This window comes from Oncorhynchus keta, chromosome 3 (genome assembly GCF_023373465.1).
Source record: "Oncorhynchus keta strain PuntledgeMale-10-30-2019 chromosome 3, Oket_V2, whole genome shotgun sequence".
Taxonomy (NCBI): domain Eukaryota; kingdom Metazoa; phylum Chordata; class Actinopteri; order Salmoniformes; family Salmonidae; genus Oncorhynchus; species Oncorhynchus keta.
Genome location: NC_068423.1, coordinates 22,425,447 through 22,447,729, shown reverse-complemented (window position 1 = coordinate 22,447,729; position 22,283 = coordinate 22,425,447). Strand labels below are relative to the sequence as shown.

At 46.9% G+C, this 22,283-nt stretch overlaps 2 pseudogenes; both read right to left on the bottom strand.

Moving 5' to 3' along the window:
* Positions 1–22,283, bottom strand: part of LOC118375223 (voltage-dependent T-type calcium channel subunit alpha-1G-like) — a 346,606-nt pseudogene that overhangs the window by 243,996 nt on the left and 80,327 nt on the right.
* LOC127913532 (urotensin-2 receptor-like) lies at positions 20,256–21,717 on the bottom strand (annotated as a pseudogene).

The window sequence follows — 22,283 nt, the reverse complement described above, 5'->3', positions numbered from 1 at the left end:
TTGATTATGTTGCAGAATGGGTCGTCTCTATCCCATTGGTATTTCTGTATTGATTATGTTGCAGAATGGGTCGTCTCTATCCCATTGGTATTTCTGTATTGATTATGTTGCAGAATGGGTCGCTTCCATCCCATTGGTATTTCTGTATTGATTATGTTACAGAATGGGTCATCTCTATCCCATTGGTATTTCTGTATTGATTATGTTGCAGAATGGATCGCCTCTATCCCATTGGTATTTCTGTATTGATTATGTTGCAGAATGGGTCGTCTCCATCCCATTGGTATTTCTGTATTGATTACGTTGCAGAATGGGTCGCCTCTATCCCATTGGTATTTCTGTATTGATTACGTTGCAGAATGGGTCATCTCTATCCCATTGGTATTTCTGTATTGATTATGTTGCAGAATGGGTCGTCTCTATCCCATTGGTATTTCTGTATTGATTACGTCGCAGAACGGGTCGTCTCCATCCCATTGGTATTTCTGTATTGATTACGTTGCAGAACGGGTCGTCTCTATCCCATTGGTATTTCTGTATTGATTATGTTGCAGAACGGGTCGCCTCCATCCCATTGGTATTTCTGTATTGATTATGTAGCAGAATGGGTCGCCTCCATCCCATTGGTATTTCTGTATTGATTATGTTGCAGAATGGGTCGCTTTCCATCCCATTGGTATTTCTGTATTGATTATGTAGCAGAATGGGTCGCCTCCATCCCATTGGTATTTCTGTATTGATTATGTTGCAGAATGGGTCGTCTCCATCCCATTGGTATTTTTGTATTGATTATGTATTGATTATGTTGCAGAATGGGTCGCCTCTATCCCATTGGTATTTCTGTATTGATTATGTTGCAGAATGGGTCGTCTCCATCCCATTGGTATTTCTGTATTGATTATGTTGCAGAATGGGTCGTCTCTATCCCATTGGTATTTCTGTATTGATTATGTAGCAGAATGGGTCGTCTCTATCCCATTGGTATTTCTGTATTGATTATGTAGCAGAATGGGTCGTCTCCATCCCATTGGTATTTCTGTATTGATTATGTAGCAGAATGGGTCGTCTCCATCCCATTGGTATTTCTGTATTGATTATGTAGCAGAATGGGTCGTCTCCATCCCATTGGTATTTCTGTATTGATTATGTTGCAGAATGGGTCGTCTCCATCCCATTGGTATTTCTGTATTGATTATGTTGCAGAATGGGTCGCCTCTATCCCATTGGTATTTCTGTATTGATTACGTTGCAGAATGGGTCGTCTCTATCCCATTGGTATTTCTGTATTGATTACGTTGCAGAATGGGTCGCCTCTATCCCATTGGTATTTCTGTATTGATTACGTTACAGAATGGGTCATCTCTATCCCATTGGTATTTCTGTATTGATTATGTAGCAGAATGGGTCGCCTCCATCCCATTGGTATTTCTGTATTGATTACGTCGCAGAACGGGTCGTCTCTATCCCATTGGTATTTCTGTATTGATTATGTAGCAGAATGGGTCGTCTCTATCCCATTGGTATTTCTGTATTGATTACGCCGCAGAACGGGTCGTCTCCATCCCATTGGTATTTCTGTATTGATTACGTCGCAGAACGGGTCGTCTCTATCCCATTGGTATTTCTGTATTGATTATGTTGCAGAACGGGTCGTCTCCATCCCATTGGTATTTCTGTATTGATTATGTAGCAGAATGGGTCGCCTCCATCCCATTGGTATTTCTGTATTGATTATGTTGCAGAATGGGTCGCTTTCCATCCCATTGGTATTTCTGTATTGATTATGTAGCAGAATGGGTCGTCTCCATCCCATTGGTATTTCTGTATTGATTATGTTGCAGAATGGGTCGCCTCCATCCCATTGGTATTTTTGTATTGATTATGTATTGATTATGTTGCAGAATGGGTCGTCTCTATCCCATTGGTATTTCTGTATTGATTATGTAGCAGAATGGGTCGTCTCCATCCCATTGGTATTTCTGTATTGATTATGTAGCAGAATGGGTCGTCTCCATCCCATTGGTATTTCTGTATTGATTATGTAGCAGAATGGGTCGTCTCCATCCCATTGGTATTTCTGTATTGATTATGTAGCAGAATGGGTCGTCTCCATCCCATTGGTATTTCTGTATTGATTATGTAGCAGAATGGGTCGTCTCCATCCCATTGGTATTTCTGTATTGATTATGTTGCAGAATGGGTCGTCTCCATCCCATTGGTATTTCTGTATTGATTATGTAGCAGAATGGGTCGTCTCCATCCCATTGGTATTTCTGTATTGATTATGTTGCAGAATGGGTCGTCTCTATCCCATTGGTATTTCTGTATTGATTATGTTGCAGAATGGGTCGTCTCCATCCCATTGGTATTTCTGTATTGATTATGTTGCAGAATGGGTCGTCTCTATCCCATTGGTATTTCTGTATTGATTATGTTGCAGAATGGGTCGTCTCTATCCCATTGGTATTTCTGTATTGATTATGTAGCAGAATGGGTCGTCTCCATCCCATTGGTATTTCTGTATTGATTACGTTGCAGAACGGGTCGTCTCTATCCCATTGGTATTTCTGTATTGATTATGTTGCAGAATGGGTCGTCTCCATCCCATTGGTATTTCTGTATTGATTATGTAGCAGAATGGGTCGTCTCCATCCCATTGGTATTTCTGTATTGATTATGTTGCAGAATGGGTCGTCTCCATCCCATTGGTATTTCTGTATTGATTATGTTGCAGAATGGGTCGTCTCTATCCCATTGGTATTTCTGTATTGATTATGTTGCAGAATGGGTCGTCTCCATCCCATTGGTATTTCTGTATTGATTATGTTGCAGAATGGGTCGTCTCTATCCCATTGGTATTTCTGTATTGATTATGTTGCAGAATGGGTCGTCTCTATCCCATTGGTATTTCTGTATTGATTATGTTGCAGAATGGGTCGTCTCTATCCCATTGGTATTTCTGTATTGATTATGTTGCAGAATGGGTCGTCTCTATCCCATTGGTATTTCTGTATTGATTATGTTGCAGAATGGGTCGTCTCCATCCCATTGGTATTTCTGTATTGATTATGTAGCAGAATGGGTCGTCTCCATCCCATTGGTATTTCTGTATTGATTATGTTGCAGAATGGGTCGTCTCTATCCCATCGCCCATGGTATTTCTGTAAGAATTGATTATGTTGCAGAATGGATCGTCTCTATCCCATTGGTATTTCTGTATTGATTATGTTGCAGAATGGGTCGTCTCTATCCCATTGGTATTTCTGTATTGATTATGTTGCAGAATGGGTCATCTCCATCCATTGGTATTTCTGTATTGATTATGTTGCAGTATTGGTATTTCTGTACTGATTATGTTGCAGAATGGGTCGTCTCTATCCCATTGGTATTTCTGTATTGATTATGCTGCAGAATGGGCCGCCTCCATCCCATTGGTATTTTCTGTATTGATTATGTTGCAGAATGGGTCGTCTCTATCCCATTGGTATTTCTGTATTGATTATGTATTTAGCAGAATGGGGTCTCTATCCCATTGGTATTTCTGTATTGTACTGATTATGTTGCAGAATCGTCTCCATCCCATTGGTATTTCTGTATTGATTATGTTGCAGAATGGGTCGTCTCCATCCCATTGGTATTTCTGTATTGATTATGTAGCAGAATGGGTCGTCTCATCCCATTGGTATTTCTGTATTGATTATGTTGCAGAATGGGTGCGTCTCTATCCCATTGGTATTTCTGTATTGATTATGTTTGCAGAATGGGTCAAATGCCTGTGTCCTCTATTTCTATCCCGTTGTTTCTCTTGTCTCTCTGTGTTTGTGCACCAATGGTTTTCTACGCTTGTGGCCAGATCTGCGGGCGTCACAAGATACCGAATGGCTCAAAGCAAAAACAGACTTTAGAGAAATGGGTTTTGGACAGGTGGACTGGTGATAATCCTCATGTGAAAGTATCAATCAGTTGAAGCAGTTCCATGCCATTCACTAACACAGGGAATAGGACCAGTTACCATGTGTTTTCTTCTGAGAAGAAACCCACAGTTGAAAAGCAATTTGTCTATTTTATATGTCAAACTTGTCATTGTTCAAATGGGATATGTCTGTGAAAGGAGAAGATTCTCTGTGTGTGTGTTTTTGTTGTTGGAAGAAATAAAATATCCTGAAGTAACCTGTTTTTGGAATGGGCTTATGACTCACCCTTAGCTTTATGAAACACATTAAGTTCTTTAAAGAAGCCGTGCCTTTTCCCATTTACGCCCAGACGCTCAGGACAAGACACAGTGTTTCCAATCTCAAGCTAGGGACATGGTTCAAGCATCTGTTTATGAAGCCTTCTCCCCTTAATGAATCAGCATCCCTTCTTCATTCTTCACCCCTCCAATCCACTTACTCCCAAACAATTTGAGATCAAATCTTACCGGGGAAAGATGAATGAGCGTGTCAGATAGTGACACGGAGGAGTCATGAATATGCATACAGATCTGTTCCATTAGAGGGAGAAATAACGCTCTTTCAGGGGCCTTCTAAGTGCAGGCCAGTTGGCATAATTCAAAAAAGCAGAAATTCCTGCACATTTCCCAAAGATTCACTTTTTATAGTCCAAATATCAACATATTGATAATCAACTTCATGGTTGTGTCATGTGGGTCCCTACCACTCCCACAACCATGGAATCTAACCAACTCAAATGTCATTCTGTGACAAGTCAGTTGATAATCAATACATAGAAGACTGTACATTCTAAACAGGCTGCATCCTAATATTAGACCGTGTATCTTCTTTATCTTGTACCTTTGTGCACTAATTGACAGAAAATGCATCCGCCATATTACTTTCACCTGTGCTGTTATTTCAATGCCGATTAAGGAAAGGACAAAAGCATAGGTACCTAGGTATACTCTGTTGAGGTGTAGGCCTCGAACCATTTACTCTATTGAGGTGTAGGCCTGGGACCATTTACTCTGTTGTGTAGGCCTGGGACCATTTACTCTATTGGGGTGTAGGCCTGGGACCATTTGCTCTATTGAGGGTGTAGGCCTGGGACCATTTGCTCTATTGAGGTGTAGGCCTGGGACCATTTACTCTGTTGAGGTGTAGGCCTGGGACCATTTACTCTGTTGAGGTGTAGGCCTGGGACCATTTGCTCTATTGAGGTGTAGGCCTGGGACCATTTACTCCATTGAGGTGTAGGCCTGGGACCATTTACTCCATGTGTAGGCCTGGGACCATTTACTCTGCTATTGAGTGTAGGCCTGGGACCATTTACTCTATTGAGGTGTAGGCCTGGGACCATTTACTCTGTTGAGGTGTAGGCCTGGGACCATTTACTCTATTGAGGTGTAGGCCTGGGACCATTTACTCTATTGAGGTGTAGGCCTGGGACCATTTACTCTATTGAGGTGTAGGCCTGGGACCATTTACTCTATTGAGGTGTAGGCCTGGGACCATTTACTCTATTGAGGTGTAGGCCTGGGCTGTTGAGTAGGCCTGGGACCATTTACTCTATTGAGGTGTAGGCCTGGGACCATTACTCTATTGAGGTGTAGGCCTGGGACCATTTACTCCATTGATGTGTAGGCCTGGGACCATTTACTCTATTGAGGTGTAGGCCTGGGACCATTTACTCTGTTGAGGTGTAGGCCTGGGACCATTTCTCTATTGAGGTGTAGGCCTGGGACCATTTACTCTATTGAGGTGTAGGCCTGGGACCATTTACTCTGTTGAGGTGTAGGCCTGGGACCATTTTACTCTGTTGGAGGTGTAGGCCTGGGACCATTTACTCTGCCTGGCACCATTTACTCTATTGAGGTGTAGGCCTGGGACCATTTACTCTATTGAGGTGTAGGCCTGGGACCATTTACTCTGTTGAGGTGTAGGCCTGGGACCATTTACTCCTGCCTTGAGGTGTAGGCCTGGGACCATTTACTCTGTTGAGGTGTAGGCCTGGGACCATTTACTCTATTGAGGTGTAGGCCTGGGACCATTTACTCTATTGAGGTGTAGGCCTGGGACCATTTACTCTATTGAGGTGTAGGCCTGGGACCATTTACTCTGTTGAGGTGTAGGCCTGGGACCATTTACTCTGTTGAGGGTGTAGGCCTGGGACCATTTACTAGGCCTGGGACCATTTACTCTGTTATAGGCCTGAGGTGTAGGCCTGGGCCTGGGACTGGGACCACTCTATTGAGGTGTAGGCCTGGACCATTTACTCCTGTTAGGGGCCTGGGACCATTTATTGAGGTGTAGGCCTGGGACCATTTACTCTATTGAGGTGAATGCCTGGGACCATTTACTCTATTGAGGTGTAGGCCTGGGACCATTTACTCTATTGAGTGTAGGCCTGGGACCATTTACTCTATTGTGTAGGCCTGGGACCATTTACTCTGTTGAGGTGTAGGCCTGGGACCATTTACTCTAGTGAGGTGTAGGCCTGGGACCATTTACTCAGGTCTTTTTCCTCTATTGAGGTGTAGGCCTCTGACCATGTACTCTGTTGAGGTGTAGGCCTGGGACCATTTACACTATTGAGGTGTAGGCCTGGGACCATTTACTCTATTGAGGTGCTGGTCCGGGACCATTTACTCTGTTAGGGTGCAGGCCTGGGACCATTTCATCTCTGTTGAGGTGCAGGTCTGGGACCATTTACTCTGTTGAGGTGTAGATCTGGGACCATTTACTCTATTGAGGTGTAGGTCTGAGACCATTTGCTCTGTTGAGGTGTAGATGGCTCAGCCAGTATCCCAGCCCAATCTCCCCAATGAAAGGTACCACCAACTTTCTGTGGCCCAGGGAGAGCGCTATCTGTCTGGTTGAGTAGCAGAAGGCTGGCACACAGGACCAGTAAGCTTTGTTGGCACGGTTTTAAATCCCATTGTTAATGTCTGCTTGATCGTTAAATCCTCAGTCTGCTCCCCATCTGTCAGTTTATTTCATCCTCAATCAGAGCCGTCTGTCCGTCCGTCTTGGACAACAGATGCATATTCATAATCCAGTTTGTTGTCTTGTCAGGAAGCCATGTTGAAAACATCAATACAGGGATGATTGAAAAGAACTGCACGTTTCAGTATTTGTTATACACATTGTGAAAGTTTGAAGTTAGTGAGTTTCTCACCGAGGCGTTAGAACCTACAAATCTCTCCCTTAAGCTCTGTTTAGGGGATAGAAGTGTACTTTTCATTAGTGCACGAGAGTAGGGCGTGTAACCCATCCCCACAGGCACTTCATATGGGGCCTGTTAGAGCCAGCTATCCTCTCTGTGGAGAGACGGATGAGAGGAGTGGGAGGGAGGATGGAGGGAGTGTGAAATTAGGGACCGGAAGAAAGAAACAACAGGATGGAAAAACATGTTAAGTAAACTGTGAAAGAAACCGTGGAAAGTGTAGAGTTAGACATGAGGCGGGTGAAGTGCTGTGCATAACAATTGTGGTTCACACTAGGGGATGTGTTTCGTGTAAGTCTGTTGAATTGATCTTTCGGGTAACAAAACCAGTTGAGGACACCATAGAGATAAAAACATCTACCACGTTGTCACACAGAAAACCTGTGGATTCAGTAGTTAACATCCAATAGTCACGTTTGAAGAGTGTTTTTGAAAATGCTTTGTTCAATGTGTCCCTACACAGGGACTTTGATCAATACCAAGATAACATAAGGTTGAATTAATAAACACAACATTGAAATTCCTGACTGTTCAGACTGGACACTGAAGGCCACCATCACCACTCCTGCTCGAGCAGCTGTCCACATTGCTGTGTTTTCAAAAGATTTCTTCATGAATCTCTATTGATCATCATTTCTCCATAATAAAATCTCAACTAATTTAGATTTAGCTCCATCCGTGGCTGAAAATGTTCCATGAAAACGTTCTTGCTGTTATTTGACCCTAAAGTGGAAGATAAACATAAAGTGCATTCGGAAACTATTTAGACCCTTGACTTTTTCCACATTTTGTTACGTTACAGCCTTATTCTAAAATGGATTTCCCTCATCAATTTACACACGATACCCCATGATGACATCATAGTACCCCAGTATAATGACATCATAGTACCCCATAATGACATCATAGTACCTGGGCGATGACATCAATACCTCCTCATAATGACATCATAATACCCATGATGACATCACAATACTCCATAATGACATCATAATACCCCATAATGACATCACAATACCCCATAATGACATCATAATACCCCACAATGACATCACAATACCCCATAATGACATCACAATAACCCATAATGACATCATAATACCCCATAATGACATCACAATACCCCAAAATGACAAAGCGACAAACAGGTTATGTTTGCAAATTCATTAAAAAAATCAGTAATACCTTATTTACACGCGGTATTCAGACCCTTTGCTATGAGACTCTAACTGAGCTCAGGTGCATCCTGTTTAGGTGCATCCTGCTCAGGTGCATCCTGAAGGCGACCTGTGGTAAATTGGAATTGATTGGACATGATTTGGAAAGGCACACACCTGTCTATATAAGGTCTCACAGTTGACCCTGCATGTTAGAGAAAAAACAAGCAATGAGGTTTGAAGGAATTGTCTGTAGAGCTCTAAGACAGGATTGTGTCGAGGCACAGATCTGGGGAAGGATATCAAAACAATTATACAGCTTTGAAGGTCCGTAAGAACACAGTGGCCTCCATCATTCTTACATGGAAGAAGTTTGGAACCACCTGGTATCTTCCTAGAGCTGGCTACCCGGCCAAACAGAAATCGGGAGAAGGGCCTTGGTCAAGGAGAAGACCAAGAACCTGATGGTCTTCCTGACAGAGCTTCAGAGTTCCTTGTGGAGATGTGAGAACCTTCCAGAAGGACAACCATCTCTTCAACACCACCAATCAGGCCTTTATGATAGAGTGGCCAGACGGAAGCCACTCCTCAGTAAAGGCACATGACAGCCCGCTTGAGTTTGCCAAAAGGACTCTCAGACCATAATGAAACCAAGATTGAACTCTTTGACCTGAATGCCAAGAGTCACATCTGGAGGAAACCTGGCACCATCAATACAGTGACGCATGTGATGGCAGCATCATACTGTGGGGATGTTTTTTCAGTGGCAGGGACTGGAGACTAGTCAGGATAGAGGAAAGATGAACGGAGTACAGAGAGGTCCTTGAAAACCTGCTCCAGAGCCCTCAGGACCTCAAACTGGGGCGAAAGGTTCACCTATCTTTAGGACAACGACCCTAAGCACACAGCCAAGACAAAGCAGGAGTGGCTTCGGGACAGATCTCTGAATGTCTTGAGTGGGCTCCAGCCAGAGCCCGGACGTGAACCCAATCGAACAGCTCTGGAGAGACCTGAAAATAGCTGTGCAGCGGCGCTACCCATTCAACCTGACAGAGCTTGAGAAGATCTGCAGAGACGAATGGGAGAATCTCCCCAAATACAGGTAAAAGCCAAACTGACCAAAAACAGTTTTTCTTTGTCATTATGGGTATTGTGTGTAGATTGATGAGCAAAAAAAAACAATTTAATACATTTTAGAGTAAGACTGTAATGTAACAACATGGAAAAAGTCAAGGGGTCTGAGCACTTTCCGAATGCACAGTAAGTCCAGTTTAATTTCCTTAAAGGGAATGTAAACACTTTAGGAAATAGACCTTGCGTTCTAAATCCTAGTGTTTCCATTCCCCTTTAATGTCATTAAAAGAAACCTCCAACTGTAAAACCTCCAACTGTCTCTCATTCCTGCTTGAGTATGTAACGGGCTGGACCCAGCGTCTTCTGGAGCGCTATGAGTAACACAAGCCTTCAATTGGCTAAAGCGCAGCCCAGTGTTTACAATTGAAGCAGATGCGTTGCGTTATAATTTCCTATTCGTCCTGCTCCGCCATAACAAACAGAGATGGGGATAGGCAGCCACTCGGCTCTGCTCCGCCATAACAAACAGAGATGGGGATAGGCAGCCACTCGGCTCTGCTCCTCCATAACAAACAGAGATGGGGATAGGCAGCCACTCGGCTCTGCTCCGCCATAACAAACAGAGATGGGGGATAGGCAGCCACTCGGCTCTGCTCCGCCATAACAAACAGAGATGGGGATAGGCAGCCACTCGGCTCTGCTCCTCCATAACAAACAGAGATGGGGGATAGGCAGCCACTCGGCTCTGCTCCTCCATAACAAACAGAGATGGGGATAGGCAGCCACTCGGCTCTGCTCCTCCATAACAAACAGAGATGGGGGATAGGCAGCCACTCGGCTCTGCTCCGCCATAACAAACAGAGATGGGGGATAGGCAGCCACTCGGCTCTGCTCCTCCATAACAAACAGAGATGGGGGATAGGCAGCCACTCGGCTCTGCTCCGCCATAACAAACAGAGATGGGGGATAGGCAGCCACTCGGCTCTGCTCCGCCATAACAAACAGAGATGGGGGATAGGCAGCCACTCGGCTCTGCTCCGCCATAACAAACAGAGATGGGGGATAGGCAGCCACTCGGCTCTGCTCCGCCATAACAAACAGAGATGGGGGATAGGCAGCCACTCGGCTCTGCTCCTCCATAACAAACAGAGATGGGGGATAGGCAGCCACTCGGCTCTGCTCCGCCATAACAAACAGAGATGGGGGATAGGCAGCCACTCGGCTCTGCTCCGCCATAACAAACAGAGATGGGGATAGGCAGCCACTCGGCTCTGCTCCGCCATAACAAACAGAGATGGGGGATCCTCCTCCGCCATAACAAACAGAGATGGGGATAGGCAGCCACTCGGCTCTGCTCCGCCATAACAAACAGAGATGGGGATAGGCAGCCACTCGGCTCTGCTCCGCCATAACAAACAGAGATGGGGGATAGGCAGCCACTCGGCTCTGCTCCTCCATAACAAACAGAGATGGGGGATAGGCAGCCACTCGGCTCTGCTCCGCCATAACACACAGAGATGGGGGATAGGCAGCCACTCGGCTCTGCTCCGCCATAACAAGCAGAGATGGGGGATAGGCAGCCACTAGGCTCTGCTCCGCCATAACAAACAGAGATGGGGGATAGGCAGCCACTCGGCTCTGCTCCGCCATAACAAACAGAGATGGGGGATAGGCAGCCACTCGGCTCTGCTCCGCCATAACAAACAGAGATGGGGGATAGGCAGCCACTCGGCTCTGCTCCTCCATAACAAACAGAGATGGGGGATAGGCAGCCACCAGGCTCTGCTCCGCCATAACAAACAGAGATGGGGGATAGGCAGCCACTCGGCTCTGCTCCGCCATAACAAACAGAGATGGGGGATAGGCAGCCACTCGGCTCTGCTCCGCCATAACAAACAGAGATGGGGATAGGCAGCCACTCGGCTCTGCTCCGCCATAACAAACAGAGATGGGGGATAGGCAGCACTCGGCTCTGCTCCGCCATAACAAACAGAGATGGGGATAGGCAGCCACTCGGCTCTCTCTGCCATAACAAACAGAGATGGGGGATAGGCAGCCACTCGGCTCTGCTCCGCCTCCAGCCACTAGGCTCTGCTCCGCCATAACAAACAGAGATGGGGATAGGCAGCCACATCGGCTCTGCTCCGCCATAACAAACAGAGATGGGGGATAGGCAGCCACTAGGCTCTGCTCCGCCATAACAAACAGAGATGGGGGATAGGCAGCCACTCGGCTCTGCTCCGCCATAACAAACAGAGATGGGGGATAGGCAGCCACTCGGCTCTGCTCCGCCATAACAAACAGAGATGGGGGATAGGCAGCCACTCGGCTCTGCTCCTCCATAACAAACAGAGATGGGGATAGGCAGCCACTCGGCTCTGCTCCGCCATAACAAACAGAGATGGGGATAGGCAGCCACTCGGCTCTGCTCCGCCATAACAAACAGAGATGGGGGATAGGCAGCCACTCGGCTCTGCTCCGCCATAACAAACAGAGAGGCAGCCACTCGGCTCTGCCGCCATAACAAACAGAGATGGGGGATAGGCAGCCACTCGGCTCTGCTCCGCCATAACAAACAGAGATGGGGGATAGGCAGCCACTCGGCTCTGCTCCTCCATAACAAACAGAGATGGGGGATAGGCAGCCACTCGGCTCTGCTCCACCATAACAAACAGAGATGGGGATAGGCAGCCACTCGGCTCTGCTCCGCCATAACAAACAGAGATGGGGGATAGGCAGCCACTCGGCTCTGCTCCGCCATAACAAACAGAGATGGGGATAGGCAGCCACTCGGCTCTGCTCCTCCATAACAAACAGAGATGGGGATAGGCAGCCACTCGGCTCTGCTCCTCCATAACAAACAGATGCGGGATAGGCAGCCATCGGCTCTGCTCTTCCATAACAAACAGAGATGGGGATAGGCAGCCACTCGGCTCTGCTCCTCCATAACAAACAGAGATGGGGGATAGGCAGCCACTCGGCTCTGCTCCTCCATAACAAACAGAGATGGGGATAGGCAGCCACTCGGCTCTGCTCCTCCATAACAAACAGAGATGGGGATAGGCAGCCACTCGGCTCTGCTCCGCCATAACAAACAGAGATGGGGGATAGGCAGCCACTCGGCTCTGCTCCTCCATAACAAACAGAGATGGGGGATAGGCAGCCACTCGGCTCTGCTCCTCCATAACAAACAGAGATGGGGGATAGGCAGCCACTCGGCTCTGCTCCGCCATAACAAACAGAGATGGGGGATAGGCAGCCACTCGGCTCTGCTCCTCCATAACAAACAGAGATGGGGGATAGGCAGCCACTCAGCTCTGCTCCTCCATAACAAACAGAGATGGGGATAGGCAGCCACTCGGCTCTGCTCCTCCATAACAAACAGAGATGGGGATAGGCAGCCACTGGCTCTGCTCCGCCATAACAAACAGAGATGGGGATAGGCAGCCACTCGGCTCTGCTCCGCCATAACAAACAGAGATGGGGATAGGCAGCCACTCGGCTCTGCTCCGCCATAACAAACAGAGATGGGGGATAGGCAGCCACTCGGCTCTGCTCCTCCATAACAAACAGAGATGGGGGATAGGCAGCCACTGGCTCTGCTCCGCCATAACAAACAGAGATGGGGGATAGGCAGCCACTCGGCTCTGCTCCGCCATAACAAACAGAGATGGGGATAGGCAGCCACTCGGCTCTGCTCCGCCATAACAAACAGAGATGGGGATAGGCAGCCACATGGCTCTGCTCCGCCATAACAAACAGAGATGGGGATAGGCAGCCACTAGGCTCTGCTCCGCCATAACAAACAGAGATGGGGGATAGGCAGCCACTCGGCTCTGCTCCGCCATAACAAACAGAGATGGGGATAGGCAGCCACTCGGCTCTGCTCCTCCATAACAAACAGAGATGGGGATAGGCAGCCACTCGGCTCTGCTCCGCCATAACAAACAGAGATGGGGATAGGCAGCCACTCGGCTCTGCTCCGCCATAACAAACAGAGATGGGGATAGGCAGCCACTCGGCTCTGCTCCTCCATAACAAACAGAGATGGGGGATAGGCAGCCACTCGGCTCTGCTCCACCATAACAAACAGAGATGGGGGATAGGCAGCCACTCGGCTCTGCTCCTCCATAACAAACAGAGATGGGGATAGGCAGCCACTCGGCTCTGCTCCTCCATAACAAACAGAGATGGGGATAGGCAGCCACTCGGCTCTGCTCCGCCATAACAAACAGAGATGGGGGATAGGCAGCCACTCGGCTCTGCTCCTCCATAACAAACAGAGATGGGGATAGGCAGCCACTCGGCTCTGCTCCTCCATAACAAACAGAGATGGGGGATAGGCAGCCACTCGGCTCTGCTCCTCCATAACAAACAGAGATGGGGGATAGGCAGCCACTCGGCTCTGCTCCTCCATAACAAACAGAGATGGGGGATAGGCAGCCACTCGGCTCTGCTCCTCCATAACAAACAGAGATGGGGGATAGGCAGCCACTCGGCTCTGCTCCTCCATAACAAACAGAGATGGGGGATAGGCAGCCACTCGGCTCTGCTCCGCCATAACAAACAGAGATGGGGGATAGGCAGCCACTCGGCTCTGCTCCGCCATAACAAACAGAGATGGGGATAGGCAGCCACTCGGCTCTGCTCCGCCATAACAAACAGAGATGGGGATAGGCAGCCACTCGGGTCTGCTCCTCCATAACAAACAGAGGGGGATAGGCAGCCACTCGGCTCTGCTCCTCCATAACAAACAGAGATGGGGGATAGGCAGCCACTAGGCTCTGCTCCGCCATAACAAACAGAGATGGGGGATAGGCAGCCACTCGGCTCTGCTCCGCCATAACAAACAGAGATGGGGATAGGCAGCCACTCGGCTCTGCTCCTCCATAACAAACAGAGATGGGGGATAGCCAGCCACTCGGCTCTGCTCCGCCATAACAAACAGAGATGGGGGATAGGCAGCCACTCGGCTCTGCTCCCGCCATAACAAACAGAGATGGGGGATAGGCAGCCACTCGGCTCTGCTCCTCCATAACAAACAGAGATGGGGGATAGGCAGCCACTCGGCTCTGCTCCGCCATAACAAACAGAGATGGGGGATAGGCAGCCACTCGGCTCTGCTCCGCCATAACAAACAGAGATGGGGATAGGCAGCCACTCGGCTCTGCTCCGCCATAACAAACAGAGATGGGGGATAGGCAGCCACTCGGCTCTGCTCCTCCATAACAAACAGAGATGGGGATAGGCAGCCACTCGGCTCTGCTCCGCCATAACAAACAGAGATGGGGGATAGGCAGCCACTCGGCTCTGCTCCGCCATAACAAACAGAGATGGGGGGATAGGCAGCCACTCGGCTCTGCTCCGCCATAACAAACAGAGATGGGGATAGGCAGCCACTGGCTCTGCTCCGCCATAACAAACAGAGATAGGGGATAGGCAGCCACTCGGCTCTGCTCCCCATAACAAACAGAGATGGGGGATAGGCAGCCACTCGGCTCTGCTCCTCCATAACAAACAGAGATGGGGGATAGGCAGCCACTCGGCTCTGCTCCGCCATAACAAACAGAGATGGGGGATAGGCAGCCACTCGGCTCTGCTCCTCCATAACAAACAGAGATGGGGATAGGCAGCCATTCGGCTCTGCTCCTCCATAACAAACAGAGATGGGGATAGGCAGCCACTCGGCTCTGCTCCGCCATAACAAACAGAGATGGGGGATAGGCAGCCACTCGGCTCTGCTCCTCCATAACAAACAGAGATGGGGATAGGCAGCCACTCGGCTCTGCTCCGCCATAACAAACAGAGATGGGGATAGGCAGCCACTCGGCTCTGCTCCTCCATAACAAACAGAGATGGGGGATAGGCAGCCACTCGGCTCTGCTCCGCCATAACAAACAGAGATGGGGGATAGGCAGCCACTGCTCTGCTCCTCCATAACAAACAGAGATGGGGGATAGGCAGCCACTCGGCTCTGCTCCGCCATAACAAACAGAGATGGGGATAGGCAGCCACTGGCTCTGCTCCGCATAACAAACAGAGATGGGGATAGGCAGCCACTCTGCTCCCTCCGCTCCAAACACCATCCTATTCCCTATCCAATGCATTACTTTTTTCCCCCTCCATTCCTCTATTGGCCCTGATCAAAAGTAGTATATAGGGATAATACACCTCGCTACCTGAGAGTATGACATCGGAGAAACATTCAACAAGGCTCCGGTGGTGTCTGCTGGCCTAGTATATTAGTCTCTGTGACTCATTTGGATCATTATTATTGATGAGCGTGCCCCAGGCGGCTCTGTGAGGTAAAGTGGCACAGTGACCGCTGCCTCTCTCTCTGACCGCCTGACTCAGCGATCTGACAAGCTAATCCATGTTTCATGAAAGGACATCAGGAGTGTCTGCCATAGTAAATGACCACTAGTAGGGGGGGGTTCAGGTCTTGACATATGGTGCTTTCTAACGCAGCTGCTTCAGATGTCATATGATGTCATCTCCATATGATTAGTATGCATTAAATCAGTTTAGGGTTTGATTCTGGGAGTCATAAGTTATCAGCTGTGACCTCCCTCAGCGGTGAGGACATATGCGAATGAGAGAGTCTTCTGAAGTGTCAGGGTGAGCATGAGAGCCAGAGATAAGGGGGAGTGGGTACTTCAAAGAGAGAGAGAAAGTGTTCCTGTGTGTGCATGCGTGTGTGAAAGGAAGTGTATGTTTTATTTCAGGGGGGTTATCAAGAAGGGGCTTAGGTGGTGTGTGTGTGTGTGTGTGTGTGGAAGGGGTGTGGCAATGGGTGAAGTCAGCACATGGACACAAACATTTTAGAGGCCCCATCTTGGCGGTGTAGAGAAACAAGCATTTTTAAGCCATTTCTTCAATGGTTTTAGACATTTTCAATTCTCCCTGACTGTCTATTTTGGTGATTGTTAGTTCTCAAAAGGTATATTATTGGAAAATATATAGGTCCATTCTATTTTCTAGGTTCTTTTATATCTGGTTTTGGTCATTAAATTTACACTGAAAGCGTTTTCCCATCCCGAAAATGTATCATAAACAGAAAAGTATGTTTTTACATTTTTTTTAATTTACTGTTTGGACAGTAAAACATCTTTTCAGTGGCAGAAAAGTCCCTGTGGGTGAGCAGAGAGTTTGAGGAGGTAGAGATGTGAAGGCAGATGATGGTGTGAGTGACACTGATACGGTTCCTGATGAAGCAGATTGGACTGAACAAGATTCTGTGCTGTACATGAAGCATGAGGTATGATTTATCCATCGTAGCTGCCACGAGCACAGCACAACTAGAACAGACTCCTGTCCTGATAAATAGTTTAAAATGTAAAATACATAACTATTGGATAAAACAAAGATATTGATCCAGTCAGATCAATTCTGGAGCACACCCTGATAGGATGATCATCCATTGATGATCAATGAAACACTGATATATGATCAGGAGAAGGAGAATTGTGATGATGTGTAGAAGGCCCGATGAAAACAAACCAAAATAAACACGTAGATTTCAGCACTATGGCCAGCGTTCATACTGGTGTTCAGTTCCGACCTTCAGCACCATGGCCAGCGGTCATACTGGTGTTCCGAAGTTCTGACCTTCAGCACCATGACCAGCGGTCATACTGGTGTTCCGAAGTCCTGACCTTCAGCACCATGGCCATCGGTCATACCGGAGATCCGAAGTTCCGACCTTCAGCACCATGGCCATCGGTCATACCAGAGATCCGAAGTTCTGACCTTCAGCACCATGGCCAGTGGCCATTGCGTTTTTCCGAAGTTCTGACCTTCAGCACCATGACCAGCGGTCATACCATTTTTCCCCCGATGTTCTGACCTTCAGCACCATGACCAGCGGTCATACCAGATTTCCCGATGTTCTGACCTTCAGCACCATGACCAGCGGTCATACCATTTTTCCCCTGATGTTCTGACCTTCAGCACCATGACCAGCGGTCATACCATTTTCCCCTGATGTTCTGACCTTCAGCACCATGACCAGCGGTCATACCATTTTCCCCTGATGTTCTGACCTTCAGCACCATGACCAGCGGTCATACCATTTCCCCCCGATGTTCCGACCTTCAGCACCACATGACAGTAGACAGCGACCAGTCAGGTATTACTGAAGCCATCTGCACTCAGAGGATAAAGACTGGGCCGGTCTACACAGTTTCTTCACCTTAGTGCAAATGAAGGAGATGAGGGCAGGAAAAGAGGAAAGCCCATAGGTTGTTATTAATAAACGTACCAATAAGGTGCAGAACGAAACCCCCAGCGTGGCTAAAACCCGCATGCCCTTATTATTGGTTGTAATATGATCACCTCTTATGGAGCAGAATTACTTATTTTAAGATTTATTACATGCTAAATCATTTCTCATTTAGCTCTATATCAGAGCTATGTAACAAGTAAGTGCATGCTTTTTATGATCAGTAAATGTCATGCTATTTCAGATAGGCTATGATCAGTAAACATCATGCTATTTCAGATAGGCTATGATCAGTAAACGTCATGCTATTTCAGATAGGCTATGATCATTAAACATCATGCTATTTCAGATAGGCTATGATCAGTAAACTCATGCTATTTCAGATAGGTTATGATCAGTAAACATCATGCTATTTCAGATAGGCTATGATCAGTAAACGTCATGCTATTTCAGATAGGCTATGATCAGTAAACATCATGCTATTTCAGATAGGCTATGATCAGTAAACATCATGCTATTTCCAGATAGGCTATGATCAGTAAACATCATGCTATTTCAGATAGGCTATGATCAGTAAACATCATGCTATTTCAGATAGGCTATGATCATTAAACATCATGCTATTTCAGATAGGCTATGATCAGTAAACATCATGCTATTTCAGATAGGCATCATGATCAGTAAACATCATGCTATTTCAGATAAAGGCTATGATCAGTAAACATCATGCTATTTCAGATAGGCTATGATCAGTAAACATCATGCTATTTCAGATAGGCTATGATCAGTAAACATCATGCTATTTCAGATAGGCTATGATCAGTAAACATCATGCTATTTCAGATAGGCTATGATCAGTAAACATCATGCTATTTCAGATAGGCTATGATCAGTAAACATCATGCTATTTCAGATAGGCTATGATCAGTAAACATCATGCTATTTCAGATAGGCTATGATCAGTAAACGTCATGCTATTTCAGATAGGCTATGATCTATGATCATTAAACATCATGCTATTTCAGATAGGCTATATAGAATGTCAGGTATAGTACGCTTTATTTTTATTTTCGTCACTCAAATGACCAATATTGAGAGGTGGAGAGGTGTACTCCAGCAGTAGGCGGCTCCCTGCTGTAATGCATTGGAGCAGGCTCTGGGCTGGCCTCATAGCTGGGAATGACACGTTTGAATATGAAGCTATGTTCCACTACTGAGGTTGCCCCCTGTTCTTCTCAGCCAGACAGACAGACAGCAATGATCCAGGGCAGAAAGAGGAAGTGCTTTTTTTACTCCTGTGTGACTCAGTCTACTGATCAACAGGTAACTGCCAACATAATGGGAACATTTGAGCAAATGAGGGATGAAAGTCATATTGAAAGCAGGTGCTTCTACACAGGTGATTCCTGGAGTTTATTAAGCAATTATCATCCCATCATGCTTAGGGTTATGTATAGAAATGCTGGGAAGGCCATTATTTTGGCTACTAATTACTATGCCCACATCCACAGGGCATGAGTGGTCTCTGAATGGTTGAATGAGCATGTTTTAAATCATATGCATTGGTTGTCAGTCACCAGATCGCAACCCAATTGAATACTTATGGGAGATTCTGTGGGCGGCACCTGAGACAGCGTTTTCCACCACCATCAACAAAACACCACATTTCGTGGAAGTATGGTGTCTCATCCCTCAATAGAGTTCCAGACACTTGTAGAATCTATGCCAAGGTGCATTAGGCTATTTCTGGCTCGTGGTGGCCCCAATGCCTTATTAAAACACCATGTTGGTGTTTATTTTGGCAGTTACCTCTGTATTTACACTTCACCTGTCTGTTGAGTCTGCTGAGCTGTATCTTCCACCTCCACGGTGTGTCTTCCTCCCTGGTGGTATTCAATGAAAGTACTTATTCGGTGACCTGCCTCACTGTCTCCACGGATAATACACGGTGAAAGACAACAGGAGTAAGTCAGGTAGAACAAAGCACAAGAAATTCAGAGTAAAAATAAAAATATAAACCGTCTTCTGCCCTGAGTTGACACGGCTCTGATTGACCTGTCCACTGTCCAGTCATATCTAACTTGGAGGGACAGAAAGAAAGAAATGGAGGGAGGTGGGGAGGAAAGGAGGAAGGAATGAGAGAATGAAGGGAGGGGAGTGAGGAAGGAAGCAAGCAAGGAAGGAAAATACAACAGAAATTGTTTTTGGCTGCAATTTTTTCCCCCAAAGGTCCATACAGTACTATTAAAGGCCCAGTTTTCTTTGTGAAAAAATATTTATTTCAACAATACATTATCGCAACATATATTTAGTTATTGGAGATTTTTCATGGGGTGTTGCAGCACCCTACTTCCCGCTGCTATGCATGCATAAGGTGTATTACTTGGACAAAGATCCAACTAGGATCAAAATGTTGTATTGTTTGTGTGTCTGATAAAATCACCATACCAGAGTTGCTGACATTGCTTTTTTCTAGCATAACACAGCAAACTATAATATATCCAATATATCACAAATGTAAAGCTGTTAAAATTACTTGTGCTCTTGATAGGTGCGTAAAAGGCTGATAATTCGTTCGTAAAGGGACAATAGATAGACTGTTTACCTGTTGCGGTTAAAAAAAACACTCTCCTTTGTAACGCTCACTGTCCCCTCACAGTCCCCATCACCAGGATCTCCGAGTTAAACTCAAACTGATTCGAGGAGGATGCCGACTTCCCGCAGGAATACAAGCTGGGAGTACGCTGCTTAAACGACGACGTGTAGCGGTAGAAGCTCTTGTGTCTGTTCTTCAGGTATTCCCTATAGTTCTTAGTGAGGAGGGTGTAGAGGAAAGGGTTAATGCAGCTGTTGGTGTAGGTGAGACAGGCCACCAGGTAGTTAATACAGGTGCGCGTGTTAGAGGCTAGGCTTAACGGTTTGTTGTGGTACAACGGGAACAGTTGCCATATCCAGAACGGAAGGAAACACGCCCAGAACACCAGAACTATAGTGAAAATCATTACCAAGACTTTCTGCTTCGGGGATCGCATGTTCCTTTTGTTGACGACTGAGTTCTTCTGGGACTCTAAATAAGTGCCGGCTAACTTTGTATACAGATAGCCGATAATCAACTCCAGGCGCCACGATGCTCGTGCCAAATAAAACGGTCAGGTAGATCTTATACGCCCGGGGTGCCCAGGTTGGCGCGCACATCCTCTTCACTGCTCCGTCGGGCGCGCTCTTGGTGGTCTCCGTGACCATGACCGTCATGGGTAAGGTGAGGACCAGGGAGAGAAGCCAGACCCCCCAGGCCAGGGCTTTGCGGTAGCTCTTGGAGCGCCAGACCGTGTCCAGGGGCTTGGTGACGGCCAGGTATCGCTCCGTGCACATCACAGTGAGGGTAAAGATGCTCGCGTGCATGGTGAGCAGGTCCAGGCTGAGGAGAATGCGGCAGCCCACATCTCCGAAGTACCAGTCTTTGAGGAAGTAGGTGCACACCACGAACGGGATGGTGGAGAGATACAGGAGATCCGCTAGCGCTAGATTAATGATGGAGATGCACATAGAGGTGGCGAAGCGGATAGAATGACACATCACTACCAGAGTGTACACATTCCCCGTCACGCCGACTATGTAGACGACCGACAACAAGGTCCCGAAAGTGGAGGTGATAACCAGCTCATCCACAATGCTCCCCGAGCCGCTGTTTGGAGCGGGCAGACTGACGTTCTGGTTAACAGTACTGTTGTGGTTCATCGCGCCGCGTAGAGCCTCTCCGATGTCGTCCCGTTGTTGTAACAGTATTGTGTTTATGGTGGAGAAGTTGTAAAAGACGCAGCAGTTTAATTTGCTAGTGAAGCGCACCGGTGCAGGTTGTGTGTTAACGTTGGCGATATCGGTCTGCGCTCGCTGCCTCTGCTCCTCTCGGCTTCTCCTGACGTCAGTCATCGAACTCTTCCCCAGTCACACTCCCGTGGGTCTTGCATTACATATAAAAACACAACACAATATATAGTACCCTATGTAGTAGCCTACACTGTATTTCATTCATTGAGTTCATCCATGAGAGGTGACAAAATAAATCACGTATAATTTTCAAAACAAGAAGCTGCATTTCATGCATGATTTTTAGCAGGCAAGGTAAACTCTTTAACGAAGATTAATTGAGTGTCGACATTCTACCACAGGAGGTTGGTGGCACCTTAATTGGGGAGGACGGGCTCGTGGTAATGGCTGGAGCGGAATCAGTGGAATGGTATCAAATACATCAAACACATGGAAACCATGCCATTCCATTCGCTCCGTTCCAGCCATTATTATGAGCCGTCCTGCCTTCAGCAGCTGCCACTTTCTACAAATGTATTACAGTTCATTGTAAAATGTTTACAACGCCCATTTCAAGGACAGAGCGCGAGACACTTTTACGTACATACATTCGGGGTTATTAACACAACAGTGACTTGTCTCCATCGCTAAGGGACTGTACATTATTTATAAGGAGGGATACCTGGAGAAAATCATTTTGTAAGCATTACTTTTCAACGAAGTCAAGGTTGTGGGTTCGCAGACCACTGTGTGAATTTATCATCTTATTTGTGGTCTTTGAATTGTTTTGTCTTTTCTAAACGCATTTCATGCAGTTCTACTGTTACATGATGCAGACAAGCAGAATATTGTTTAGTACCACA